Here is an 18,796-nt window from a genome sequence, read left to right as displayed (position 1 = left end):
TAGCTGGAACATTGCTGAGTGCGGCGTTAAACAACAACCGACCAATCATCATCCAGATAAATGACTTACTTCTGATGTCAAGTTTTGTTCGGTCGTTGAGGGTGGCCACGAGCCACTGGTTTTAAACCTAGGAGACAAGTGGTTGTCGTGTGGACCTCGGATTACACGCTCATTTCCTTGCATGACTAAATTTGAGAAATACTGCTCTTGCGTAGGGTGTGCCATCCGTCATCCAGCTGCAGTGACGTCAGCATTGGAGCGAATGTGGGGTATGGCGTCGTCTTGCATGTCAGACGGACTTTTATTGCCCAGTCAACGCTGGATCTCATGCTGTCGTATAGCTGTCATATAACAAGTATTCTTGTGTAACCATGGTGATGATTAAAATAGACACATACATGCTTTATTTCAAGTAACTGCAGCGATGGGTATTGTTGGCTCTGTCATCTAGGTCTGACTGAGATTTGATTAGAATTCCTTTGAAGAATGGAGTGTTACATGGTGCTCTCTGTACTTACTGACATGATTCTAGCGCTATAACGTACTTCCCATTAACTCTTTACATAACCCTGAGCAATAAAAGCGACCAATTCTTTTCCATAATCATATGAAATCAAGTTGAAATGGAGCCACTCTTCTGTTCCCTGGTGGAGCCAGTAGTATTAGCAACTCAGTAATCACAACGTAATCATTTTCTGTGCGGCAGTGCACCAAAGTATACGCTTAAATATTCTATTTTACAACGAATATATAACCGAATATATGAATAATTTGAAAAGGAAATAATATGGACGGATCGATTGCAGTAATCAACATGTTATTCCTTTGCGGAGTTATTTCTGCTCAGTGTAAAAAGAGGTCCACAAATTCAGAAAACAGGCATAGATTGAAAATGGAAAATGATGTGTGCATGTAAGAAAATATTGTTTTTACAGATAAATGGCATTTCGAACTCAGAACTAGGTAATAAAACCGACAAACCCTTTCCATAATCATAAAAATATCTACTAAAAGCAGAGACCATTGTACGATTCCAACTATATGATGAGCATGTGTTTATGAATCACTATCAAACTGTAATGATGCCGAGTGTTCGCAATAAGGTGAGCATTAGTGGCACCCGTCACATACAAAGGTAACTAACTCAAGTGTTCACCTCAACAAATCAAGGAACATATGGTAGAGGTGAACATACCTATTGACCTGGACAACTAAATAACTAGACACTTAGACACATGGATACCTAAACAACTGGATAACTAGATAACTGTGAAACTAGAAATCTGGATAACTAGATAACTGGCTAGGGACACTACTGGTAAGGGAGACAGCGGGGCAACTAGACACCTAGATAACTAGATAACTGTTTAACTATACATCTGGATAACTAGATATCTGGCGAGCTACATTACTGGGAAAGGAGACAGCGGGGCAACTAGCCAACTGGATAACTAGATAACTGTTTAACTCGACACCTGGATAACTAGATAACCAGATATCTGGCGAGCTTCACTACTGGGAAGGGTGACAGCGGGACAAGTAGACAACTGGATAACTAGATAACTGTTTAACTAGACAACTGGATAACTAGATAACCAGATATCTGGCGAGCTTCACTACTGGGAATGGTGACAGCGGAACAACTAGACAACTGGATAACTAGATAACTGTTTAACTGGACAACTGGATAACTAGATAACTAGATATAAGGCGAGCCACACTAGTAGGAAATGAGATAGCGGAACAACTAGACAACTTAATAACTAGATATCTGGCGAGCTACACTACTGGGAAGGGAGACAGCGGGGCAACTAGACAACTGGATAACTAGATAACTCTATATCTGGCGAGCAACACTATACAGCGGAACAACTGAAACACTGGCTCGCCGGACAACCAGGCTGACACTACTGAGGTAACCAACGGGGCAGCTATACAACTTGACGGCCATACTGCATGCCAGCTTGATAGACAGTGAGACGGTTAGACAACTGAAATGGTAGTTGTACTTTCATAGCAAAGCACACACACACGTTTTTCCTCGGTGGTGCACGTCAAAAACAGACGGGGGAAATGCCGCGACTGTGAGACGATGTTCAGAGTGGCTTGCCACGACTGTCAGACGATGTTCAGAGTGGCTTGCCGCGACTGTCAGACGGTATTCAGAGTAGCTTGCCGCGACTGTGAGACGATGCTCAGAGTGGCTTGCCGCAACTGTCAGTCGATGTTCAGAGTGTACAAAACCATACGGCAGACGGTCGATGCTCACACAAACATAAACAGGAGACAATGTCATTTGCTAGTAAGAGAGGGAATTACAAGTTGAAATGGAGCCGGATGTTTGTTTGCACACAGCAATATTCCAGGTATATGACGACGGTCTGTAGCAAGTATATACCTATCTAGACAACTGGATAGGCAGACTACTAGATAGGTAGACAACTAGATAGGTAGACAACTAGATAGGCAGACTACTAGATAGGTAGACCACTAGATAGATAGACAACTAGATAGGTAGACAACTAGAAAGGTAGACAACCTAGGCAGGTAGACTACTAGATAGGCAGACAACTAGATAGGGAGACAGCTAGATAGTCAGGCAGCTAGATAGCAGACAACTAGATAGGCAGACAATTAGATAGACAGACAACTAGATAGGCAGACAACTAGATAGGTAGACAACTAGGCAGGTAGACAACTAGATAAGTAGACAACTAGAAAGGTAGACAACTAGATAGCTAGACAACTAGATAGGCAGACAACTAGATAGGCAGACAGCTAGATAGGCAGACAACTAGATAGGCAGACAACTAGATAGGTAGACAACTAGATAGGCAGACAACTAGATAGGCAGACAACTAGATAGGCAGACAGCTAGATAGGCAGACCACTTGGCATAGCTCTCCGCTCAAGGTAAAACAGGAATATTTCTATTCCACGAGTGCTCGTCAACTGTCAAGTGGTCGGGACTAGGAGAGCTGTATCGGGCCAAAAGCATACGGCAGACGGTCGATGTAATTAGCTCACACAAAAAAACAGGAGACAATGTCATTTGCTGGTAAGAGAGGGAATTACAAGTTGAAATGGAGCCGGATGTTTGAAGTAATCTGGGATTAGCATGCTGCAGTCTCACTTAGGAAACAGACAATGCTGAAGTTATTCAGTTAAATGTTATTTGGTTAAGGGAAGCTGTAAAACGAAATAGGGTTTCAGTTAAAGTCTGATGGACTTACTTTGCCCAGAGCATCGTCATTAAAGCTGAGCAGTATTTAGTCAGCCGGTCTGCTGCAACACCTGGTGTCATAACTGGTTCTCATGTATCCATTCATATAGATGTCACCGCTATGTTGCCATTTAAGCCCATTTGAAATCTGTTTGGGCGGATAATCGAGATGGGCAGTCTCAGGCGTTGACGTCTCATATTCCACCTTAAGTCTTGTAGAGTAGGTGTCATGGCTACATGGTGTTCTACAGTCTGTATGTCTGTCATTAACCAGTGTCTGCTTGAGTCTGTATGTCTGTCATAAGCCAGTGTCTGCTTGAGTCTGTATGTCTGTCATTAGCCAGTGTCTGCTTGAGTCTGTATGACTGTCATTAGCCAGTGTCTGCTTCAGTCTGTATGTCTGTCATTAGCCAGTGTCTGCTAAAGTCTGTATGTCTTCCATTAGCCAGTGTCTGCTTGAGTCTGTATGTCTGCATTAGCCAGTGTCTGCTTGAGTCTGTATGTCTGTCATTAGCCAGTGTCTGCTTGAGTCTGTACGTCTGGCATTAGCCAGTAACTGCTAAAGTCTTTATGTCTGTCATTAGCCAGTGTCTGCTTGAGTCTGTATGTCTGTCATTAGCCAGTATCTGCTTGAGTCTGTATGTCTGTCATTAGCCAGTGTCTGCTTAAGTCTGTATGTCTGTCATTAGCCAGTGTCTGCTTAAGTCTGTATGTCTGTCATAAGCCAGTGTCTGCTAAAGTCTGTACGTCTGTCATTAGCCAGTGTCTACTTCACTCTGTATGTCTGTCATTAGCCAGTGTCTGCTAAAGTCTGTATGTCTGTCATTAGCCAGTGTCTACTTCAGTCTGTACGTCTGTCATTAGCCAGTGTCCTCCACTCTGAATGTTTCAACGTCTGTCATGTGATGGTGTCTGCTAGAGTCTGTATGTATGCAGTCTGCAGTCTGCCAGTAGCTGTGAGTACACATGTACGTCTGTATTGTACGTCTGGGATGTGTCACAACGAACGACCGAAGGCCCCTTGTAGAGGGTAGGTCCACTGCGCCCTCAGGTTCTTGTATAGCGCGAATAAAGGTAACTATAGAACAAGTCTATCAGGTGGTCAGTACAATTGAGTGTTGACCGTGGAGTCAGGTCCTGGACGACCACAGTCATTAGTGCATGTGTTGTTTGTTCTAGGTCCACGCTATATTAAACCCGCGTCCGTATTGATGCATCACATATTTCCTTATATGCACCCTTCCTTCCCGACCCGTGTGTAGTTACTAAATCAGTCCCCGCCTTCCTGCAAAAAGGGACACTGTGTGCCTTGTGCCGTCAGGCCCTTCATCAATTAGTCATTGTGTTTGACTTGACAGGGGAGGAAAAGTCACAGGGGAACCGTCCAAATTTGACGAGCCAATCAGAATTCGTGAATAATTAATAATCGCCGAAGGCAGATGACCTCACAAGATCACATCAGACAAGCTTGTTTGGGACATGTTGTTGCTGAACTAAAACCCGCGAGCATCAATACATTTGGGTGGGGTGTGTGGAGTACATTGATACATTATTGTGAGGTGTATGGAGTACATTGATACATTATTGTGAGGTGTATGGAGTACATTGATACATTATTGTGAGGTGTATGGAGTACATTGATACATTATTGTGAGGTGTCACAGCAAAAAAAATGCAGTTTCCGGTATCCGGATACCTGCCGGATACCACCGGACACTTACCCAAAACGCGTCCGGGTATCCGGTGGCAGATACCAGGCCGGATACCAGATCCGTGGTATCCGGCATGGACACCTCACCTGAAAGTATGCCACCTGGAATCCGGGTATCCGGCACCGGATACCTCACCGGATACCTCAATCTGGGTGTCCAAGGATCCGGCACCGGATACCAAGGATCCGGCACCGGATACCTCATTCTGAGTTTCCAAAAACATGTCACAATTTGGGGGTGCATTTTGTTCAATTAAGTGTGAAACACCTAAATATATATTGGAAACTAACCATGAAAATTGAACATTGCTGAAGGAATCCGGCAGGTATCCGGCAGGTATCCGGATGCAATTTTTCGAGATGTCTTAATCCTGGTAAATGATGTTAGCCTGGGCATATCAGATAGCTGTAGTAACATTCTGTGTCATTTTAGTTGTAAATATCCCCTTAAAGTTGAGATCTATGGGCATGTACTTTTGGAGAAGACAATTTTTTCAATCTTCTTAGATGTTAAGCTGTTTAATGAACAAACATCAGTTCTAATACATGTATGATGATACCCTTAAATTTCATGTTCAGACTTCCAGATTGTTCTGAGTGAAAGTATAAACTCATCGACTGTGTGCTCACTTTGGCCTTTGGTCCTAGTGAGATGATAATATGATTATTTGTAAAGGTACAAGTACTTGTTACGAGCATACCAGCTTCATTTAAGTTTTGAAACACAATATGCCTCACTCTGAGGGTGACATGTACCAGATTTCATCACACTACAGAGAGCTGTTCCTCAGTTACTGTGAACATTTTTACTGAAAGACATTGAAAGCTAATTTGACCTTCAATATCAGTTGCGACTATTTCAAAAACAATTGTAAATTGCTTCATTCAGTATAACATTGACAAACATATGACAATGATATACAACTATATGTATAAGAGTTATTTAGACTTCTGCAGGAAAAGGCACATTAGAGAACAAGAGTCATCAGAAAGATGACATAACCCCCCGGCAGCTGTCTGTAAAGTAACCACTAGTAAATGTGCAATTCTGTATGTAATGAGTCAACAGTTTAAAGTTCTTTAAGAAGCATACATTGTTTATCCACAAAAGATCCACCATGGTCGCATCCATATGAATGCCAAGTTTCGATCAAATACATTGAATGGTTTTCGAATTCTGCCCCAGAAACGAACCTCATCCCCAATTGAATCTATGTCCAACTTCATTCCATAAAAATTTAAAAAAATAAAAATTAGAAAAATCCCAAAATATCAAAAGGCATCACTTCAGTATGTGCCTGATAGCTTTGCCAAGTTTCGATCAAATACACTGAATGGTTTTTGAATTCTGCCCCGGAAACGAACCCCATCCCCAATTGAGTCTATGTCCAACGTCATTCCATAAAAAAAAAAAATATTTTTTTTTAGAAAAATCCCAAAATATCGAAAGGCACCACTTCAGTATGTGCCTGATAGATTTGCCAAGTTTCGATCAAATACACTGAATGGTTTGGGAATCCTTCCCCTGGAAAAGGAAATGATTACGGATGGACGGACGGACAGACAGACTGGCTGATCGCTACATCACCCCGTATTATATGCCGGGGGGATAAAAAGTAAGTGTATGACCTGTTGCCAACTTCTATCCCTGCCCTAAGGAAGAGTTTGGCCATTAACAATTTTTTTGTCTGGCTATGACATTGACCTTTGACATAGCAGATCAATGTGTTATTCCAAAGATGTCCAAGCAATGCATGGTTTCATCCGATAACTATGGCTATCAAAGTGAGGCAAAATATTGGAAAATCCCCAATTACACACCTGGCTAAAGAAACATAAACAACAAACAAATTATCAATTTCTTTTATTTATATGCCTATATCACACACTGAACATTGTTCACATGATGGTTCCTGATGCAGTATGCAATTTCCTCCTATTCTTCAATACTCATAACAGAGTGGGATAACTGTTCGCTTGAAAGCATAAGCAGACCATGCTCACCAGTTCAGAGTTACTTGCCCTCAAATATCCTTTCCCTTCTATATTGCCATGGAAAAACAGGAACCAGGATGAGGGGAGGCCAGATCGGCTCTATCCCTGTTGCATTGTGTTAGTAGAATTGTGAAAATTCTATTTGGTGTTTGGGTCCACATTTATAGACAAGTAGTCGCAAACATCATTCCTTTCAAGTGATTACCACATGGCCAAAGACAATAATTTCTTCAACGTCCTTGAAGGGTCCCACTCCGACTTGGCATTGGCTGGTCTTCTCACATTAGCCAGACCAGCCTGTGTGAGTGTGTCCCAGTGTCAATTGGGATATAACTTCTTGGTAGGCCCCCATTGAAATAACAGGATTCTCCTCATCACTGTCTGCCTATCACTTCTGATATCTGGAAGGGTCCTTCCAGACTGTCAACCAGTCATCCGGGTATCTCAAGCTGGACTTCAGTTTCTGCAAAATTATGTATAAAGATTGTAGCAATAAAAAAGAATCGTTGCAACATGTACTTACAGATAAAAGGCAGCAAATTCACTTAATTTATCGTCTTTGAGTTTTGTTATATACCAAACATTTGAGATATATATTGTTCCATGCTGATGAGTTGAAACAATCATTAACTGACATCTCTTAAAAATGCTTGCCATACAAGCCAAAGTAATAGATGAGGTAGCAAGTGGGCTCATTGATCGCTCGTAATCGTACCCAATAACGTGGGATGTTGTCCATAACAGTCATCATCGGTGCGTCTTGATCGAGCTCATAACTGGTTTGCCTAGTTGAGATTTGAGATTTGATTATTTATAATCCTTGTCATTTAGCTGAACTATTGTTGGATGTGGTGTTAAATGAGTGAAATGGGAAGAAAGCCCGAAGTGATGCAGGTCTTACATGTTTACCACTTTGATGAAACCCACAAGCAAGTGTATGATGCTACCCTCGATTCAAACCCACGACCATTGGTTTCTGTCAAGCCCAAGAGATGCAACTATGCACAGCAAGTTGTGGTGCCTTTGATAATTAGGCCATCCATGCCAACAGGTGATAAAGAACAAGCAAACTGAAGAAATATTTGCAGAATAGCTACATGAACATGATGAACCAAACAGAATAATTTCAAATATTTACCACTCACTGCTACTCTTCTCTTGTTCCTCATTGCTTCCCTTTTTCCATTGATGCTGTGCAGATGACTGACTCATTCATTTATCCAGACATTCTGCAAAAATAAGTAGCATTCACATTACAGAAATATATTATTTAATTATGAAGCTTATACAAAACAAGGACATAACAGTGTAATTATAAAAATATGTTAAGCGTAAAAAAAGTAAAGTCTTTGGTGGCCATTATTGTAAATTATAGTCTGTATTAGCATCCCACAAAAGTTTAGAGTTAATAATCGTTCCTAGATCTTTGTACATTTCTTCATTATCTATAAAAAGCCGATCTAATTTGGATCATCTTGTTTTGACCACAAATCCATTACGCCCCTTATGCAAATCCTTGTCGTCATAACAAACAGTTGACCATAATACTAAAAAAAGGACCCTTGGCGTTTACAGTAAAGTATGTAGAGCAGGAAAATATCTAAATCAATCCATTCCATAAGATCTCTGCACGGAAACCATAAGGTCACGAAGCCCTGCTACGTACCTGGCATCCGCATTTGCTGCCAATCGCCTTTCCAAATACTGTTGACTTCCGCGTTGTGGATGGCTCAGAGGAACTTCGGCCGGCATTTCCGTGGTGGAGGTGAATGAGAACAATCTATCGATACACGAGGTAAGCTTATCGTAATCAAGCATCACGGTGTATATCTATACACGAGGTTTGTTTACGTCCATGTTCTAAAATGGCGCCCTGGACCGCAGGGGAATATGGGTAAATTGGCTTGTTCCGGGTTAACACAAAGCTGGGCCCCCGTCTCTAATATCACAATATTGTTTGGCGCAAGTTGACGACGCGCATAGGGAGCCGGGAACTAGTTTAACACGACATAAGCTGGTTCCCGGCTCTCTATGCGCGTCGTCAACTTGCGCCAAGTTATATTAGAGACGAGGCCCAGCTTATACACTGAACACAATCGGTCATTTCGTCAAAACTGGCCAAATATTGAGATTGCAGCTGAGGTAATGCTGGCAGCTGAAGTGACACATTAAGGTAAGGAATATGTGAATATTACAATGATCACGTATTAAAGTAATTTACCACATGTAAGCCTGTCACATGTGACACATTAACTTTCATAACCAACATGTAAGTAAATGTATCAGGATATAATTATATTTTTATATAACAAGTAGCCTGTCTATCATATGTTAGTATATGCTTATGTATATAATGAAGAAATATGTTTACTTTAACTGGATAATTTGTATGCTAATGTGACTCACTGTCTTATTTCATATACTCCCTTTACTCTGTGAGATGATTAATAGCCTCAACATATTTTTCCAGATGTGAAGAATCAAGAACAGCTTTAATGACAGGGAAGTTTTGCATCAGAGATCATCGTGAAGTGGAAGATAAGACATTTTAAGGGTATGAACATTTTCACTTGAACTAGCTGAACAATAACCATGATGACAACTTTATCATGGGGGAATTTTGGGTGGTGGGGTAGCCTAGTGGTTGAAGCGTTCACTCTTCGTGCTGAAGACCCATGCAGGTTTGATTCCTGCCACATAGCTGCGATATTGCTGAGTGTGGCGTTAAACATCAAACAAAGCTAACAGCCGCATACATACTCACATGGGGATTCCAGGTTGAAGTTAGTCCCCATCAACATGATCAACCTATGCTAGTTGTAAGAGATAACTTAATGGATCGGCTGATCAGGCTCGCTGACTTGGTTGATCCATGTCATTGTATCCCAATTGTGTGGATGGATGCTCATGATGTCAATCACTGGATAGTCTGGTCCAGACTTGATTATTTACAGACCGCCGTCATTTAGCTGGAATATGGCTGAGTGCAGAGTTAAACAACAAACACCAACATGATTCTACAACCTGCTCTTGTGGATACCATTTTGAGGATCCTACACATAACTTCTTTTCGGGTCTTAACTATTGCAATATGTTCTACTACATGTGTTTTAAACATATATTTATTTCATTGGCTTATCTAAATGATGCTCAAATACAAAATAATTATTAATAAAATACTAATTCTATACTATTGCAAACTATCAGTTGAGCAATAATGTAATCATCTGATTATAATTAGATAATGAAGGAGAAGTCCATATTGATTAAATCTACCAGATTCTGAGATAAATGCACGTATTGATTGATTTATTTCAATGTTTTCCTGTACATAATTTTCAACAATTCCATATAAAGCTTTCTTATATCCATGCTGTATAATAATACCTATTATTTCTAATAATAGCATAATTTGGACACACAAATAAGTAATGAATGGTATTTTTATAACAGGTGCCACACGTGCGGGATAGGTCATTTCACATGAATCATTTTTATGTGAATTTAAATCACTACAAGCTGATCTGAGTCCTGAAAGGATATGCCTTCGATTCTGTGAAAATGGAAATGCTTAAACATCTCCCAATATTAACCATGCTATTACAGAATCTGTTCACTTGTTTGTGTATGTAAAATATTTTTTCAACGATTACATCCATCTAATGATTGTTTGTATGTGTGCTGTGCCAGTAGAGGTATATATGTACAAGCATGTGCATACGCGTATAAAAATTATGTATGTTTGGCTAGGTACCAGTATATGAATTAGTTGTTTTGTGCGACTTGTATATTAGCATCATCATAGTTTCAACAGACAGTTTATGTATATCAAATGTTAAATGTCTTTGTAGGGAGAATTGCATATCAAAACTGTCATTATTTTATTACTTATGAGTAGAACTTTTTAAGTATCTGGCAAGATACATTTCCTTGGTCCACAGAAACATGTTACTAGTAAACTGTAAACTGACTTGTCAGTGTGGTTGGAAACTAACTAAGCTGTCACTACTCAATTAAGTAATTAACAGATAATTGCAAGTGATAATACCCACCTGACACTAATTGCCCTGTTAATCCCTAATCCACCATGAGTTGACATTGAGTTCATCTTGCTAATGAGCTGTTGTGAGCGTAACAAGATGATAAACATCAAAGGTGGGGCAGGCTTTGATCAAGTGTTCTGTAGAAGAGATTATGTCATTTGTTTAATGTTTATTTAGGATTAGCTACATCCCTTGATCCTACCAAGACCATACTTGAGATTATCAGACAGTTTGTCTGGATACAACCTGATGTCTCAACTGTACTTATTGGATTCTGCCTTGTAGCACTATGTGTGTGACAAGGACTTTGACCACTCTGTGCAGATGCATAACAATGCACTTGGGGTATGATTCAATTATGTCACACAAGTCAAAGATGGGTTCCACTGTATTTAGAAACAGACGATAGATGCAATACTGTGTAACTTTATAACAATCAAACGAGTATTCAAATAGGAATACACATATATTTACAATGACCCTTGAAAAGTTCCAAAACCAAATAGAACTACTTAAATTATGATTACACTTGACCAATATATTTGGCAGCTTTTCCCGTTATTGTTAATCTTAATTAAAGATAGGATAAATGATAAAAATATGATAATGATTTTACTCATGACTAATCATGGGCGGATACAGCTTTTTTACAGCTATTTATTGTCTTTGGTGGAAATTTATACAGAAATAAAGATTTATTTTCGAAATAAAAAGTGGGGTGCGCACCACAGCAACCCCCCCTCTGTATCCGCCCATGCTATTGCCAGCAGCCGAAATAAGGTCCCCCAAATGTAATATACATAGTTTTTAGTCGATTGTTCAGGTGGTTCTTTTCAGTTGATTTTTTGTATCAGTGTCTATTTTGGCCTACCAATTAATGGTAGATATTAATCATCAATAATAAGTGAGATAATTATTTTCAATGTGGCTCCCATTGCAACTGAAGCAAGGAACGATTCAAATTAAGCCTGATTCAGCTGCTACATTTATATGTCCTTGCTTCTCTAATCAGTAATTCAATCAGTTGTATAGTGACTTGATATTTGGAGAAAATATCTGTTGTATGAAATCCTAATGTTACTTACTTTTGTATTTGAGATGATATTTGTATTTGGTAGCCTAGTGGGTAATGCGTTCTCCGAAGCACTGGGTTCTGTTCCCCACATGGGTACTGTGTGAAAAGCCCATTTCTGGTGTCCCCGCAGATATATTGCTGGAATATTGCTAAAAGCTGTGTGGAACTATACTAACTTGCACACTCATTATATAATATTTTGAGATCACTTACATTACTTGTGTGATTGAAAGTTTTGATAATTATGAATACCGTATTCGACAGAATAAGCGCCCAGGGCGCTCTCAAAATTTCCTGCTTTATGCTGGCAGCCTGAAATGTTAATGTACGACAAATATATTTTTCCAGAATGAAATTCCCCATAATTAAGGGTGCATATCACACACGAATGAGTATTATATGCAAATAAATAAGTCTTGTATACATTGATCAATTGGAAAGGGTGCTATTTGGGATTGTTAACGAGACAATATATTAGCAAATATTCCCGTGGGCGCTTATTAGAGCGAGGCGCTTATTACATCAAATACGGTAGTTCTGTTTTATGTATAAGAACCTATTTTATGCAATTTGCATTGCCTTGTTTAACCTTCCTTATGTTTTGATGTAATGCAAACATTTGAGAAAAAATCAGGTGAGCCTGCCTTATGGCACTACAGGAATTGTTTTCAGAAGATCAATTACAATTTTGTATTTTCTGTAAAATTTACTGTTTGCTATGGCTTTTTTACATTGATTAACATGGTTTGGTTAACAGTTGCTTGATAAACTGTCATTACCTTACCGGTACTCATTGAGAAACCAACTTTTTACCCTTTGTCAATATATGTGTGTTTCTTATATTTTTAATAACAAGATCTTAAAGATGTTATAAATTGTTTCAGGCACCCATCAAAGGTGGGGCAGGCTTTGATCAAGTGTTCTGTAGAAGAGATTATGTCATTTGTTTAATGTTTATTTAGGATTAGCTACATCCCTTGATCCTACCAAGACCATACTTGAGATTATCAGACAGTTTGTCTGGATACAACCTGATGTCTCAACTGTACTTATTGGATTCTGCCTTGTAGCACTATGTGTGTGACAAGGACTTTGACCACTCTGTGCAGATGCATAACAATGCACTTGGGGTATGATTCAATTATGTCACACAAGTCAAAGATGGGTTCCACTGTATTTAGAAACAGACGATAGATGCAATACTGTGTAACTTTATAACAATCAAACGAGTATTCAAATAGGAATACACATATATTTACAATGACCCTTGAAAAGTTCCAAAACCAAATAGAACTACTTAAATTATGATTACACTTGACCAATATATTTGGCAGCTTTTCCCGTTATTGTTAATCTTAATTAAAGATAGGATAAATGATAAAAATATGATAATGATTTTACTCATGACTAATCATGGGCGGATACAGCTTTTTTACAGCTATTTATTGTCTTTGGTGGAAATTTATACAGAAATAAAGATTTATTTTCGAAATAAAAAGTGGGGTGCGCACCACAGCAACCCCCCCTCTGTATCCGCCCATGCTATTGCCAGCAGCCGAAATAAGGTCCCCCAAATGTAATATACATAGTTTTTAGTCGATTGTTCAGGTGGTTCTTTTCAGTTGATTTTTTGTATCAGTGTCTATTTTGGCCTACCAATTAATGGTAGATATTAATCATCAATAATAAGTGAGATAATTATTTTCAATGTGGCTCCCATTGCAACTGAAGCAAGGAACGATTCAAATTAAGCCTGATTCAGCTGCTACATTTATATGTCCTTGCTTCTCTAATCAGTAATTCAATCAGTTGTATAGTGACTTGATATTTGGAGAAAATATCTGTTGTATGAAATCCTAATGTTACTTACTTTTGTATTTGAGATGATATTTGTATTTGGTAGCCTAGTGGGTAATGCGTTCTCCGAAGCACTGGGTTCTGTTCCCCACATGGGTACTGTGTGAAAAGCCCATTTCTGGTGTCCCCGCAGATATATTGCTGGAATATTGCTAAAAGCTGTGTGGAACTATACTAACTTGCACACTCATTATATAATATTTTGAGATCACTTACATTACTTGTGTGATTGAAAGTTTTGATAATTATGAATACCGTATTCGACAGAATAAGCGCCCAGGGCGCTCTCAAAATTTCCTGCTTTATGCTGGCAGCCTGAAATGTTAATGTACGACAAATATATTTTTCCAGAATGAAATTCCCCATAATTAAGGGTGCATATCACACACGAATGAGTATTATATGCAAATAAATAAGTCTTGTATACATTGATCAATTGGAAAGGGTGCTATTTGGGATTGTTAACGAGACAATATATTAGCAAATATTCCCGTGGGCGCTTATTAGAGCGAGGCGCTTATTACATCAAATACGGTAGTTCTGTTTTATGTATAAGAACCTATTTTATGCAATTTGCATTGCCTTGTTTAACCTTCCTTATGTTTTGATGTAATGCAAACATTTGAGAAAAAATCAGGTGAGCCTGCCTTATGGCACTACAGGAATTGTTTTCAGAAGATCAATTACAATTTTGTATTTTCTGTAAAATTTACTGTTTGCTATGGCTTTTTTACATTGATTAACATGGTTTGGTTAACAGTTGCTTGATAAACTGTCATTACCTTACCGGTACTCATTGAGAAACCAACTTTTTACCCTTTGTCAATATATGTGTGTTTCTTATATTTTTAATAACAAGATCTTAAAGATGTTATAAATTGTTTCAGGCACCTGGATTTCACAATGACACCAGATCAGACAAGTCATACAAAGGACTCTCAGGGTGATGAATAATCCTCCCCAGAACAACTAGCAGGTTCACCTCAGAAAGTGATGATTCTGAATGACTAATGCCACATCAGTGTGATTCTGTAGGTTGTTTTATTACGACATTAATCAAGTCTAAAGGAATTAATACCACAGCAGTGAGACTATGTTTATGTGGTGTACACTGACGCTGACTATACAAATCTGAATGACTTTTGTGGTTTACTGCACAAACATAATTGACTTTAGATATTCTTCTCCCTTGAAATTCTTCTGAGATTTGACCGATTTGTTTATTTAGAAAATGGCATTGAAGCATCTGTTTCTGTTTTTGAATGTTCTTGCAAACACCTTTGGTTACTGAACCAATGAAATGTCATAAAATCAATAAATATGATTTGTTATCTTAACAATTTTTTTTGTTTTGCTTCTTTAAAGAAATATGATATTGATCATTCATAACATAGGTGCTAACATATATCAAATATACTAATGCCCTGAATGTTTTCCAACAATTAATACAGCTCACTGAATGAAGTTTTTAGTTCCATGTCAGTAGAAAAATTACATTGATGTTTTTATGTACCGGTACTTTATTAGGTGTTTTCTGTGGATGCACCCATTTGGGTTAATGATATTCTGTTTCAAACTTCAATGAAACTCGTCTGTCAAGATGTAACAAGTACTGATACAGTTCCAAAATAATCTTTTAATCTCACCAGGAACAAAGGCCCAAGTGAGCACATAGCCAATGACTTTCATTTGTTTTGTCAGAGTGAATATGGTGTCATGTCACTTTATGAGCAAAATTCCAACAATATCATGATGGGTGACACCAAGCAATGTACCGATGTGGTGAATCGAGCGCTTCAACCACGAGAAGCTAGAACAAACTGGGAATATGAAGATGAAATGTAAGGATACCATCATACCAGGACTGAATGCTTTTCATTTAATACGCTGAACATCTAAAATGAAATATATATGAATTTGAAAAATGTTTTCACCAAAAGTACATGCCCATAGATCTCAACTTTAAGGGGATATTTACAACCAAAATAACACAGAATATTACTACAGCTATCTGCTATGCCCAGGCTAACATTATTTACTAGGAGAAAGACATCTCGAAAAATTGCATCCGGATACCTGCCGGATACCTGCCGGATACCTTCAGCAATGTTCAATTTTCATGGTTAGTTTCCAATATATTTTTAGGTGTTTCACACTTAATTGAACAAAATGCACCCCCCAAATTGTGACATGTTTTTGGAAACTCAGAATGAGGTATCCGGTGCCGGATCCCTGGACACCCAGATTGAGGTATCCGGTGAGGTATCCGGTGCCGGATACCCGGATTCCAGGTGGCATACTTTCAGGTGAGGTGTCCATGCCGGATACCACGGATCTGGTATCCGGCAAGGTTTCTGCCACCGGATACCCGGACGCGTTTTGGGTAAGTGTCCGGTGGTATCCGGCAGGTATCCGGATACCGGAAACTGCATTTTTTTTTGCTGTGTGTATGGAGTACATTGATACATTATTGTGAGGTGTATGGAGTACATTGATACATTATTGTGAGGTGTATGGAGTACATTGATACATTATTGTGATGTGTATGGAGTACATTGATACATTATTGTGAGTTGTATGGAGTATATTGATACATTATTGTGAGGTGTTATTGCCAGACACCTCCTGTACAACACCCTGTAGCCAAGACACCTCCTGTACAACACCATGTAGCCAGACACCAGCTGTACAACACCCTGTAGCCAAGACACCTCTTGTACAACACCCTGTAGCCAGACACCTCCTGTACAACACCCTGTACCGAAGACACCTCCTGTACAACACCCTGTAGCCAAGACACCTCCTGTACAACACCCTGTAGCCAAGACACCTCCTGTACCACACCCTGTAGCGGAGACACCAGCTGTACAACACCATGTAGCCAGACACCTCTTGTACAACACCCTGTGGCCAAGACACCTCCTGTACCACACCCTGTACCGAAGACACCTCCTGTACAAAACCCTGTAGCCAAGACACCTCCTGTACCACACCCTGTACCGAAGACACCTCCTGTACCACACCCTGTAGCCAGACACCTCCTGTACCACACCCTGTAGCGGAGACACCAGCTGTACAACACCCTGTAGCCAAGACACCTCTTGTACAACACCCTGTATCCAAGACACCTTCTGTACAACACCCTGTAGCCAAGACACCTCCTGTACAACACCCTGTACCGAAGACATCTCCTGTACAACACCCTGTAGCCAAGACACCTCTTGTACAACACCCTGTAGCCAAGACACCTCCTGTACAACACCCTGTAGCCAAGACACCTCCTGTACAACACCCTGTAGCCAAGACACCTCCTGTACAACACCATGTAGCCAAGACACCTCCTGTACCACACCATGTAGCCAGACACCTCCTGTACAACACCCTGTGGCCAAGACACCTCCTGTACCACACCATGTAGCCAGACACCTCCTGTACAACACCCTGTGGCCAAGACACCTCCTGTACCACACCCTGTACCGAAGACACCTCCTGTACAACACCCTGTAGCCAAGACACCTCCTGTACAACACCCTGTAGCGGAGACACCAGCTGTACAACACCCTGTAGCCAAGACACCTCTTGTACAACACCCTGTATCCAAGACACCTCCTGTACAACACCCTGTAGCCAAGACACCTCCTGTACAACACCCTGTAGCCAAGACACCTCCTGTACAACACCCTGTAGCCAAGACACCTCTTGTACAACACCCTGTAGCCAAGACACCTCCTGTACAACACCCTGTAGCCAAGACACCTCCTGTACCACACCATGTAGCCAGACACCACCTGTACCACACCCTGTAGCCAGACACCTCCTGTAGGTCACCTACGTAACTTGGAGTCGACTTTGATGAAATGTCAAATGTAGCTCAGCTTTAATGACGATGCTGTAGATAAAGTAATTATCCATCAGACTTTAACTGAAACCCTATTTCGTTTTACAGCTTCCCTTAACCAAATAACATTTAACTGAATAACTTCAGCATTGTCTGTTTCCTAAGTGAGACTGCAGCATGCTAATCCCAGATTACTTCAAACATCCGGCTCCATTTCAACTTGTAATTCCCTCTCTTACCAGCAAATGACATTGTCTCCTGTTTTTTGTGTGTGAGCTAATTACATCGACCGTCTGCCGTATGCTTTTGGCCCGACACAGCTCTCCTAGTCCCGACCACTTGACAGTTGACGAGCACTCGTGGAATAGAAATATTTCTGTTTTACCTTGAGCGGAGAGCTATGCCAAGTGGTCTGCCTATCTAGCTGTCTGCCTATCTAGTTGTCTGCCTATCTAGTTGTCTGCCTATCTAGTTGTCTACCTATCTAGTTGTCTACCTATCTAGTTGTCTACCTATCTATTTGCTATACAGATATCTAGCTATCCAGATGTCTAGCAACCCAGCTGATTTGTCATCTAGCTCTTCAGTTGTCCAGCTATCTAGCTATTCCATGTACCGACGTGACATGTTCTATTTCATGTTCTATGTCACGTTCTATGTCTTGTTCTATGTCATGTTCTATGTCATGTTCTATGTCATGTTCTATTTCATGTTCTATGTCATGTTCTATTTCATGTTCTATGTCATGTTCTATGTCATGTTCTATGTCATGTTCTATATCATGTTCTATGTCATGTTCTATGTCATGTTCTATATCATTTTCTATTTCATGTTCTATGTCATGTTCTATATCATGTTGTATGTCATGTTGTATGTCATGTTCTATATCATGTTCTATGTCATGTTCTATGTCATGTTCTATGTTCTATGTCATGTTCTATGTCATGTTCTATGTCATGTTTATGTTGTTTATATGACATTACTTTTGAAGGTTTTCTCTTTTGATAACCACGTTGTTTTCGTGAGAGACATGAAACTTATTACACTTGAGGCA

General features: G+C 39.8%; 2 long non-coding RNA genes across 3 annotated transcripts; one reads left to right on the top strand and one right to left on the bottom strand.

Moving 5' to 3' along the window:
• Window positions 1–6,814: 6,814 nt before the first annotated feature.
• Window positions 6,815–11,241, bottom strand: LOC139469357 (uncharacterized). Of its 2 annotated transcripts, XR_011653728.1 has the most exons (4): window positions 10,982–11,241; window positions 8,596–8,709; window positions 8,068–8,158; window positions 6,815–7,392 (listed from the first exon to the last, which is right to left on the bottom strand). It is a non-coding gene; the product is annotated as an uncharacterized lncRNA (long non-coding RNA). The 2 variants fall into 2 exon arrangements; XR_011653727.1 differs by lacking the exon at window positions 10,982–11,241 and having other exon boundaries at window positions 8,596–8,795.
• Window positions 8,967–15,210, top strand: LOC139469356 (uncharacterized). The gene is made up of 3 exons (XR_011653726.1): window positions 8,967–9,102; window positions 9,400–9,483; window positions 14,792–15,210. It is a non-coding gene; the product is annotated as an uncharacterized lncRNA (long non-coding RNA).
• Window positions 15,211–18,796: the final 3,586 nt, after the last annotated feature.

Source organism: Haliotis cracherodii, unplaced genomic scaffold, assembly GCF_022045235.1.
Source record: "Haliotis cracherodii isolate W230 unplaced genomic scaffold, xgHalCrac1.p SCAF_2, whole genome shotgun sequence".
Taxonomy (NCBI): domain Eukaryota; kingdom Metazoa; phylum Mollusca; class Gastropoda; order Lepetellida; family Haliotidae; genus Haliotis; species Haliotis cracherodii.
Note: the sequence above shows the minus strand (reverse complement) of the source record. Positions and strands in the feature narration are given on the sequence as shown.